The sequence below is a fragment of the Marmota monax genome, unplaced genomic scaffold (genome assembly GCF_021218885.2).
Source record: "Marmota monax isolate L192 unplaced genomic scaffold, Marmota_monax_Labrador192_F-V1.1 WCK01_AAM20220418_F8-fsc00024, whole genome shotgun sequence".
Taxonomy (NCBI): domain Eukaryota; kingdom Metazoa; phylum Chordata; class Mammalia; order Rodentia; family Sciuridae; genus Marmota; species Marmota monax.
This window is the reverse complement of record NW_026695224.1, coordinates 32819007-32829910: the sequence shown is the minus strand read 5'-3', so window position 1 is coordinate 32829910 and position 10904 is coordinate 32819007. Positions and strand designations below refer to the sequence as shown.

At 48.1% G+C, this 10904-nt stretch overlaps 1 protein-coding gene across 3 annotated transcripts in view; it reads left to right on the top strand.

The window, feature by feature from the left end:
• The first annotated feature begins 3949 nt into the window (after positions 1–3949).
• The window catches only part of Mbtps1 (membrane bound transcription factor peptidase, site 1), a 53873-nt gene continuing 46918 nt past the window's right edge, over positions 3950–10904 (top strand). For all 3 annotated transcript variants that reach the window (XM_046434305.1, XM_058576046.1, XM_046434304.1), the window contains exon 1: positions 3950–4080. The gene's annotated coding sequence lies outside the window, so the exon portion shown is untranslated. The remainder of the gene's footprint in view (positions 4081–10904) is intronic.

The window sequence follows — 10904 nt, the reverse complement described above, 5'->3', positions numbered from 1 at the left end:
ATGGTCACCATTCAAGTTGTCCTTTGGATCTGTGTGGGATCGGCCCAGGACCCCTGTGGTGCCCAAACCTGGGAAGCTCACACCCCTCATAAAATGCTGCAGTACTGCATACAGTTGATGCCTACCCTTCTGTATACTTTCACTGATCTCTGGGTCACTTATATTACCTAACACTGTATAAATGTCACATGAAGAAGCTTTGTTGCTCAGGGAAGAATGAAAAGAAACGTTTCTACAAGTTCAGAACAGGCTCTTTTCCCAACTATTTTCAGTCCAAGGCTGGTTGAGTCTAGCCTGGGACCAGGAGGGCAGCTGTGCCTGAGTGTTGTGAGCGCTCTCGAGGCGGCCAGGTCTAGCCCTGTGCGTTTTCAGCTGAGGCGGTTTTCACCTTAGAGTAGCTTATTGGGCTGAAACCCCACTGTGAGACCGGGAGCATCTGTGGCTTGGCTGTTGTTCTCCATTTTGAAGATTCATGTGTTTAGTGTGTATAAAGCAAGGGAAGGACGTTCCAGATTCAGTAGAGCTATTCTGTAGCATGCTGTGGTGGCTGAGGGACCCAGAAGAGGCTTTGGAACCTGCACCCCAACATGTACAAAAGTAACAGAGTACCCCACCTGCCAGGGGGGGTCTCAGGGCTGGGAGCATGTTTCAGAAATAGCCCGTGGGAGCTAACTGGTGCAGGCCCAGGGGCTGGGAAGCCAAAGGGCACCAGCTGGAGGCTGAGCTCTGCCGCGGGACCAGACATGGCGTGGGCGGTTCCTCGGGGGCGGGCGGGGGGGGGGGGGGCTCAGGAGGTGCTTCCCAAGTCCTGCTGCTTAGTGTAGGCCACAGCAGCATCTGGAGACAGGGTCAGTTTGGCACAGTCCTGGAGGGAGTGCCCTTGTTTAGGGGTGGGATGGGGCTACTGCAGGTGTGGGGCCAGTTTAGACAGGGCGGTGAAGCTGCCTCATGGCCTGGTGTGTTGTGGGAATTCTTAAGGAGGCCATCATCAGGGAATCTGGGTGGGATCCAGCCAGGCAGGACACGGTGCTCTCAGGCTCCGTTCTGCAGACACCACTGCTGCAGTAGAGGTAAGGCCATGCTGCTGCTCACAGCTGACCCCAGGCCATACAGGCCCCAGGAGTCCACACAGTCGCTGGCCAGAGGACAGGATGCAGGCGGGAGTTGCAGCTCTGCCTCGCCTGCCCTTGCTCTGCGGGTCTGGTGGCAGACCAGACCTCGTTTGTCTCCAGAACCGCGGGTTCCTTTTTTTTCCTGAGATGCTCAGGGAAGGGAGGTTTCCATCCCTTTATTGAGGAGCTTAAGAGCAACTGAAAACCTCAGGGGAGTGGTGAGGCCCGTGACAGGAGGTGGAATCCAGGAGTAAAGCACTTGTCCTTGAACAGCTTGCTCGTGGTCCGCCCCCAGGGATTCATAGGAAGCATGTTCAGGATGTGAGGACGTCATGGGGTTGTTGTGGGAGGTGGGCCCTTTAAGGCAAGGGGCCTCAGAAGCCACCACTTACAAGGGCTATGTGTTGTACCCTGTACACTTCACAACAGCCTCAAAACTGCCCTTGCTGACTCGGCACCTCAGGAGCGAGGTCATTGAAGAGTCGTCCCACGCAGCCTGTCCCTGTTCCTGTTTGACCTTGCTTGCCAGCCCAAATCTGGTTTTCACTTCCATGTCGCCGTTTAGGAAGTTTGCCAAGCTTGAGGTTTTTGTGAGTAGCTCAGATTTGGTGCATGGTCTGGTACTAAGGACAACCTGCCACAAACTTGGGGGTGCATGGGTGCTTTCCTCCTCTAGGGCAGCTCTGGGGAGACCTCTGGTGGCACAGCTTCAGCACCATGAACATGAAATTGTCCTGGAAGCCTACAGCCTGCTGGTGGGCAAAGGTGCAAAGGAGGATGTCTCCATGGGCATCCTCTGGTGCCATCTGGGCAACACTTAGGCACACTCTTGCCCTTGATGTCTATGTTGGTGTCTATGTTGAGATTTTGAAGCTCATGGTCAAAGCTGTCCTTGTCAAACAAAGGTCTGCACATTCTGCTGCTGGCTGTGCAGATCCACTAGGACCCTGTGGATCTTTTGAGTTGGTGGAGTAGAGCAGAGTGGAGCAGTTGCCAGGGCCTGAGAGATGCAGCTTGGGAACACTGGCTTTCCTGGTTCACCTGATGCCTGCACCATTAACTCTTACTCTTAAAGATAACATTGAGTTTGAATAAAGATCTACCTTCCCCTGGAATTGAGAATGCTTTGTTTTTACAAGAAGTAAGATTTGAAAAGTTATCTTAGACTCTACAGTGGTGGAAAGCCACTGTGGTAGACCAGATCCTTTAGGTCTCAGTTTTTCGTTATCTCTAAGTGACACTTCTCTGCCCTGTGCCCCAGCCCTCTTTACCTTACAGGCTTTCTCAGGAACTGGAGCATTGTCATCTTGCCCTGCTTTTGAGCTTCTCTGTCACATATGACAAGGATGTTTGCATCTCACTAGTGCCCTGTTCTGAACAGCTGGCCTGTATTCAATGGCATAGTGACTACAGGACTGTTGAAAAGAACCCAGGTCAAGATGAATTTACCCCAAGTTAGAACAGAATGACATCGTCAAGGTTAAGATCAAATGCATTACATGGTGGCAGAAGGAAGTGCTTTGGAGATCTGCAAATGAAAAAAGAATCAAGAATTCTCAGAAACTTCATAAAATGGAATAAGCTGACTCTCGAAAGAACTTGAGTTCAACATTTATTAAATTATACATAAGCCAAGCACTTCCTTTGTGTTTTGCTCAGTCCTCATCTTTTAAGGTAGGTCTCAGTATCCTTGCTTTTTGGATGAGGAAGCTGAGGTACAAAGAAGTTAAACACCCTCAAAATTACAAAGCAGATGCCCGAGGTGGGATATAGTGTTTTGTGATTCTGTATGTATCCATTACATTATAAGTCAATGTGATTAAAGCATGCTAAAGGGAAAATGAACTGCTTGTCATATTGGTGCCATTCAGCATTCCTATGGTGCAGTGAAAGGTTCAAAAAAAAAAAAAAAGATGTGCTGTAGTTTTTTCTCATCTTACAGCACATCCTGACCCATTAGCATTGTCATATGCTGCAGTCCCTCAGGCTCAACTTTTAGATGGAAAACAAGCTGTCTTGGGCTGGGGATGTGGCTCAAGCGGTAGCGCGCTTGCCTGGCATGCGTGCGGCCCGGGTACAATCCTCAGCACCACATACAAAGATGTTGTGTCCGCCGAAAACTAAAAAACAAATATTAAAAAAATTCTCTCTTAAAAAAAAAAAAAAAAGAGAGAAAACAAGCTGTTTTCCTATTGTCTAAATTACCCAGGTAATCTTTTCAGATCCTAGTTTCCTAAAGAAAGAAAAGACAAACGTCTGGCGTTACAAAGGTCCTCCCGGTCTTTCAAGGCACAGGCAGCCTGGCACCAGGTGAGTGCTGGGCCGTCGTCAGGAGGCCCTCCCAGTCGACAAGCCCAGGCTGCTAAGGGTAGAGGAGGCTGCGTCCATGGCACTGAGGGGTTTGTACGTCTGCGTAGAAGTCGGGGGCATTTCAACCACCTCTCCACGTCTCAGCTTCCACACGCGTGTCCGAAGTAGGTGCCCCGAGGTGCCAACAGGCGATGGAAATGGGCGCCCCTAGCTGGGGAGGAAGGACAGTGAGGTTGCCTGGATGTGGACACCTGCAGGAAGCGATGGCGCTGGAGTGAGAGTTTCAGACGCGTTGACGGCAGGAGCTGGGGAAGGAGAGAGCTTTTCCCCAGCTCGGCCGCTGTCGCTGTGGGGCCCGGGCTTCCTAGGCTGCTCCACGCCCTCGCGGCTCCCTGCGAGTTGGCTCCGCCCCCTGCCCGCAAATGTCGCGAGACTTCGGCCCACCCTCCGGCCCGGGCCCGCGGGCCTGTGTCCGGAGCGCGCACGCAGGCCCCGGGCGCGCGGAGCACGCAGGGCACGCCCGCCGTCGGACGACGCTTCCAGCCGGTGGCCTCGCGAGAGTTGCGAGTAAACAGCCCCGAATGGAGAGCCGAGGAGCGTCCGCGGCGGAGGCGCCGTTACCCAGGGCCGCTCGGCCCCGAGCTTGAGGCGGCCGCAGGTACGACCCCGCACGCGCCCGGCCGCCCGGGCCGCCGTGTCTCCTACCCTCCGCGTCCGAGGCTCGAGACCCCGGGCTTCCCGCGTCCCGCCCGCCCGCACTGCGGCGAGGCGCGCCCGGGCCCAGCCGCCAGGCCCCGGCCACCCTGCTCCCCGGCCTGGCCCCCGGTCACGCTGCTCCCCGCCGCCACAGTGCCCCCCGGCTCTGGCTGCCACTGCTCCCAAGCTTTGCACTGCTCCCTAGCCCCGGCCACCCTGCTTCCCGGCCGCCGCTGCTCCCGGCCACCAGCGCCCCGCGCTGGCCGGTCCTGCACGCGGTCGGTTAGCTTGCCAGTTCGCTATTTCTTTCTGTGAAATACACTTTAACGGAGCGCAGTGTCGCCGTGGCCCTGGACCTCCGGACAGCCGCCCAGTTAGTTCTAGAGGGCTTTCAGGGAGCTGCTGGTGTCAGACTTTACTTAATTGACTGCAGTTCCGTGCGGTGTCGCAGTCTGCGCGTTGCGCATCGCTACTGATCCTTCAAATGCAGTTTGAAAAGCCTGTGGCATGCTGGGCACCGGAGAGTGGTTCGCCCTCAGAACCGAGTGCCTTTCACACCTGTAGGGCCCTGCAGCCTTGACTTGCTAGGCATGTTGTGCTGCCGGAGACTGCTGTGGATCGCTGGCATCATTTTTTTTTTTTTTTTGGGGGGGGGAGATGCAATGCGAGGCAAGCACTCCACTAGCTGAGCTATATCCCCAGGCTTGGCATCATTCTTATTAAGATGTTTACCCCTTGTTTTAGGCAGAGCCCTTGAGAATATTCGCCTATTTGTCTATGCAAATTAGATCAATTATGTGTATTACTTTAGATTCTGAATGACACTTCCAGATGTTAGAGTGGAGTAGGACCTCGAGGCTGAATTCTGGAGATTCGCCCTTTTGTGCATACTAGTAAGCATCTCTGACTTCTGGGTCTCAGTTTACATGCAATAGTTTCCCCCCCAATTTTTTAAATTTGCAGAAATTTTTATTAATATTTATTTTTTAAATGTAAGAGCTTCGTTTTGATAAAAATACCATGCCACAAATTCACCTGTTTGAAGTGTACTATGTATACAGTGGTTTAGTAAACATGCAGAGTTGTGCAGTGATCACACCAGTCCCCTTTTAGAACATTTCTGTCACCCCAAGAAGACCCCTGAAACCTCTTTGTAGTCAATACCCATTTCTGTTCCCAGTCCCAAGCAACCACTCATCTACTTAACTTTCCTAGATTTGCCTTCTCTGAGTATTTAGAAGGAGTCATGATATGTGGCTTTGTGTCTGGCTTCTGAGCTGATGTGTTTGCCCTTTGTCTTCGTGGTAGCATGAACTGGTGCTTCACTCCTTTTCTTGGCTGAATGGTAGTCCATTCTATGGACAGCCCACATTTTGTTTATTTAATCCTATGCACAACGCTTTTTGCAAATAAAATTTTATCTTATGCTTCAGTGTTTGCTGCACATGACAGTCGACCTGTTATTGGGGGGTGCAAGCTGGTATTTGCCATTAGGCCTCTCCTGCATTTCAGTCACCCTTTGTGGTGAAGAGTTGGTGGCTTCTGTGTGGAAGGTGAGTTCTAGTGCAGTGCTGGCTGGGCCGCCGCTGCCCCTGGGCATGAACAGAGTGATTTCCCCCAAGAAGTGTTTGTCATTCTCTTCAAATTCATGTCTTTGATTTTATTTTCCATCCACTGGTGGTGGATAGTTCTTGGACTGCTGTCTTTTTTGGTGACAGCCATAGTTAGTGACACAACTAGAATAACAAAACTAAAAAGACTGAAGGCAAAAGCAGAATGCACATCTCCCAGTAGTGTTTGTAGTGGGTTCTCTGGGAGGTAGGCAGTTTGCCTCTCCACCAGAGGTGGTTATAGTTTATTAGAAACTCCTCACCTCCCCAGCTATTGATGTTCTGGCCTTCCATTGGTGTTTGAGTAGGGGATGAAGGGCTGAAGAGGCGGGGACTTTTTCAGCATTGCCTGAGGGAGATTAAGGAGGTAATAAAGACAAATCAATTTCTTTCCTGTGGCCTAATCCATTTTGACAAGTTGCAGAAATCTATTAACTATTAATCTTAACCATGTGTATTTGCTCAAGGAAAAGAATTTTAAGTAAAATGAGGAAGGAGGAAGTTTGGGAGTGACTCCTGTGTGGCTGGCTAATCTTAGATGACCAGAGGTTGAGAGCACACTGCAGGGATCTGTGAGCAGGCTTGCGCAGGAGTCAGGAGTCGGCTAATGATGCTGCGGACCACGCTTCTCTGTTGATAAATGGAAGACTAACTGATAGAATGTGCCTGAAGAAATGGTTCAATAAGGTTTAAGAATGTACCTTTATTTTAAAATGATGTGTCCTGGCATTGCTTAATTATTAGCCTGCTAAACAATAGTAATACAACCAAGTATGCAATTAGTTAGCGAAAGTGGTAGTTTTCCAGCCAACTTTTAATTACACTGGATAGTACCCTGTCATGGTCTAAACACAGTTCAGTCTTATGTGGAGTTATTTCAGTAAACTAGTTTGTTAAGAAGCAAGCCTAGCTTCATAATTAGATGATTATCATGTGATAGCAAACCATTTCCTCTCACCTGAATTGTTTTAAAATTATTTTCAAAGAAATCATTTCAGATGTATTCATTATACACAGAAGTATATCTTTGTGATATTCACTAATTATGCAAATAATAAGTAGAAGAATCTCAGAGCTTCATGGAATTTTCGCTGTTGGTTAGACCAGTGGCTTTCCAGTGATAGAGTTCCTCTGTTTACCTCCCTTTACACATGTTGCATTACTTCCTATACCTGGCACATAGGACTGGAACTCTCTTTTCCTCTTAGTATTTGACATCAGAGTCACCTTTTAGTTACATGTGTCATTAGAGTGCAACCACTGGTGGAAGCTCTGTCTTAATAGAGAATGCCTTTTAGTGAAGATAGGCAGGTCTTCTACGTAAGAATTCATAAAAGTTAAATCTTGTTGACACAGCGGATCCAGTGAAGCCTGAGAGGCCTGGAGAGTAGGTGGTAAGAAATGAAGAGCCTTTCTCCAGTGCACCAGCTAGATGCTCGCTCTTTTCAAAGAGTAGCTTTTCCTTAAGCTGGAAGGTAGCTGTAGATATATTTTTGAGAACAATCTAGCATTAGATTTGAAATTTTGTGCTGCCATTTTATCAGAGAATGTAATTTTTTTCTTTAAAATTTATTTGAAAAGGTCTATTAAAGTATTTAATGTTTCATCTAATAAAAGTAACATACTTCATAAAAATATAAATAAAACAAAATAGCTATGCAATCAACCTTTTAGAAGGTTGAGCCGGGGCTGGAATTGTGGCTCAGTGGTAGAGTGCTCACCTAGCAAGGGCGGGACCTGGGTTCGATCCTCAGCACCACATAAAAATAAAGGCATTGTGTTGTGTCCATCTATACCTAAAAAATAAATACTAAAAAAAAAAAAAAAAGAAGAAGGAGGTTGAGCCACTGTTACATTTTGGCATGTACCTTTCAGTTGATTTTTTTTCCTCTGTTGCACATAGACACTTTTTTAAAACCAAAAATTTTGGATGGACTGTCTTGTTGAATATTTCATCAGCATTTTTTTCATATTCCCACTTTTGCTGTAACACACTACCACAGACAATGGCGTAACACAACGTGCATCTCCTCTCTTACAGCTTGGGAGGTCAGAAGTGTCCACTGGGCTGAAGTGAAGGTATGGGTTGGGTGGCCTCCTGGAGCTCTGGAGAGAGTGTGTGTCCTTCCGTCCCCTAGGTTATAGAGGCCACCTGCATCCCTTGTCCTGCCCTCTTTTTCACATCACCTCCAGCATCATGTCCTGGCAGGATGCTTGTGAGTCCACCTGACCCACCTGGATTGCAGAGGCATGGTCGCAGCTCCAGATCGCGTGGAGGCATACTCACAGTTAACACCCACAGGTCTGAGGGCGGGACCTGGACATCTTAGTTAGGGACCGTTATTCAGCCTAGCACAGGGACGTAGTTTGAGATTGCTGCATGGCATTCCCTAGTGTGAGTGAATCATAGTTATTTTCCAGTTCCCTTATTGCACATTTAGATGGGCTCTAATTTTCCCCAGTTATAATCTTGCAGTACCTATCTTGCTTGTAAATCAGTGTCCTTTCAGATTCATGCATGTTGGAATGAATTCTGAGGGGAAATTTTAGAAAATTAGGTTCCCTCTCTGAAGGATGTGGCATTTGGAGCCAGCCTACCAAGCTCACAGACAGCTTTCCCATTCACAGGCCAGGGTGCCCCAACCACGGGTGTAGGTCTGATGGGCCTCAGTTTCCTTACCTGAAAGGGGGTGATAACAGGTTGTTGTGAGGATTAAATGAGTTAATAAATGCAAATTACTTACATAGAACCTGTCAATGCTCAGTAAATGTTACTCTTTTTTATTACTGTATTTATTATACCAAAAGTTTTTAACCACCCCCCCCTTCTGGGGGTTGAACTCAGTGGTGATCCACTCCTGAACTACATCACCAAACCTTTTTATTTTTTATTTTGAGACAGGGTCTTGCCAAGTTGCTGAGGCTTGCCTCAAACTTGCCATCCTTCTGTCTCAGCCCCCCGAATAACTGGGACTACAACTGTATGCCATGGAACCTGGTGTTTTATGAATATTTGGGGAGTTTTAATGCATATTGGCAAATTACCATTCTAAAAGTTTTTAAGAATTTTTTATATTCAGCAACATATGAGAATAGTAATTTTATTGGGTATGTTGTATTCTTAAACATGTTTTGTATTATGTGCTGATTGCTTTCAACCTTTTTCCTGTCAGAATGTTGATTTTTGTAACGTAAATCATGCAGACATTGAGGTTAATTTTAACAGAAATTTATTGTTAATCTTTTCAGGAAATATGTCAGTTCCCTAGAATGAGTGGGCCTTCCATATACCAAATTTCACATCCACACATTGAACCAACAACTGATGGAAAATATTTGAGATAAAGAAATTGGATTGTCTTTGTTCTCTAAGCAATAGAACATAACTATTTATGTAGCCTTTACATTGTATTAGGTGTTGGGAATAATCTAGAAATGATTTCAGGTATCCAGGAAGCTGGGCAGAGGCAATACTGAAACCCTGTGCTATTTTAGCTAAAGAACTTGAGCCTCTATGGATATTGGGGGGCCCTGGGAACCAATATCCCACAGGTAATAGCTAAGCTTTTAATTTCTTGGTAGCTCTGTCCCATTTTTTGGGATGTCTGGATGTCATTCTGTGTAAAGTTGATGACATAAAGTAACTTTGTAGAATGTCTCTTGTTTGGGGTTCATCTGATATGTCCTCATGGTTTGATTCCAGCTGTTCCTCTCTGGCAGGAACCTCAGGTGGGACGGGCTCTTTTCAGTTCATCTGCCTGCGTGGAGCCAGGACTGCTGCCCGTGGCAGGGAGCTTGGACCACTGGCTAGGCTTCTCTAGTGAAGTTACTCTTTCCTGCTTAATACATACTTTGTGAGAGGCATTTTTAAGACGATGTAAATATCTTCTTCAAACTTTAAATTTATGTTATGTATTTATGTCATTGTAGACTCCTGTTTTCCTGTTTCCTCAGGAGGTTAGGATCTTACTCCTGTTGTTTACTGTGATGCTCAGATGTCCCTGGGGTGGCTAGTGGAAGTCCTTCCACTCTGGCTTCCGTGTCTCTGTGACACATCCACATCATTATTTGAGTGCTTCCTCAGTCTCTGGTACAAGGTGTTCCAGACTCACCTGACCTCACCCTGCCCTGCCGGGAGCTGCGTCTTTCCCTAAGAGCCTGGCTTCTCTTCCTGGAGAGCACTTAGGTGGCACACGTCCTTTCAGTAGATGGACGTGGAATGTATGTGTATACGCACATGTGCACACGTGTGTGCTTGTTTATTTCTGCTTCTGCCAGTCCACACAGTGAAAACCTGGAGTTTACAGTAGCACTTCAGTTTCAGTCCAATACTGAATGGTTCGTTCAATTTTTTTCTTCTTATTTCTGACTTCTTTTTCTGGCATTAAGAAATTTGCCTTCCATTACCTGGGAAATGTTTATTTAATCAAATCAGTCTTCCCTTTGCTGCTGCCCCCTCTCTGCCTGTGCGGTGTCCCCTCCCCAGCTGCCTTCTCCTCACCCTTTGCCCGCCCACCTCCCTGCTGAGTCTAGCACCCACAAATGCCTGCCTTGTGCCCAGCACATTTTCTCAGGGAGGAGAAACAAGGGGAAAGTTAGTGTTTTTCTTCCCACGAGTGTCTGCCCTTGTCTGTGTATACTCGCTCTGTCTTGGGGACGTGCTCCTTAGGTTTGCATTCTGTGGTGGGAGCCAGGGAGGGTCAGCTGAAGTCCCAGGGGAGCAGATGTATCAGACCTGGAGAGTGCTTGTGACGCTCTGCTAAGCATGGAACCCAGGACACAGGGGCGGTGATGGTGGCTGGCCTCGGTGACCCCAATGCCCCGCCTCATTCACTAGCTCTAGCACCTGGTGGTGTTCCTCAACCGCGTTTTCATTTTGAGGCTTTCATTCTAGAGTCAGAAAACCGGAAACCTCAGGATGCGTTGTCATGATTTTGAGCCGCAGGCCCTGGGTTTCAGTGCACCTCCTGGGAACTTGAGCAGGGCAGCTAGGTCCGGTGAGGCACCTGGTCGTTTGCTGTGATGGTCAGCCTGTCATCCCATGGGAATCTTGTACTTGAAGGTGTCTCCTCCCCTCCTCCCTCCCTCCTTTCAAGCTCTGGTAGGTGTTCAGGACAGGACAGGCACCTGGAGTGCATCTAGGTCAGGCCTGCACCTTCCCTGGTGTGCTCCTTTT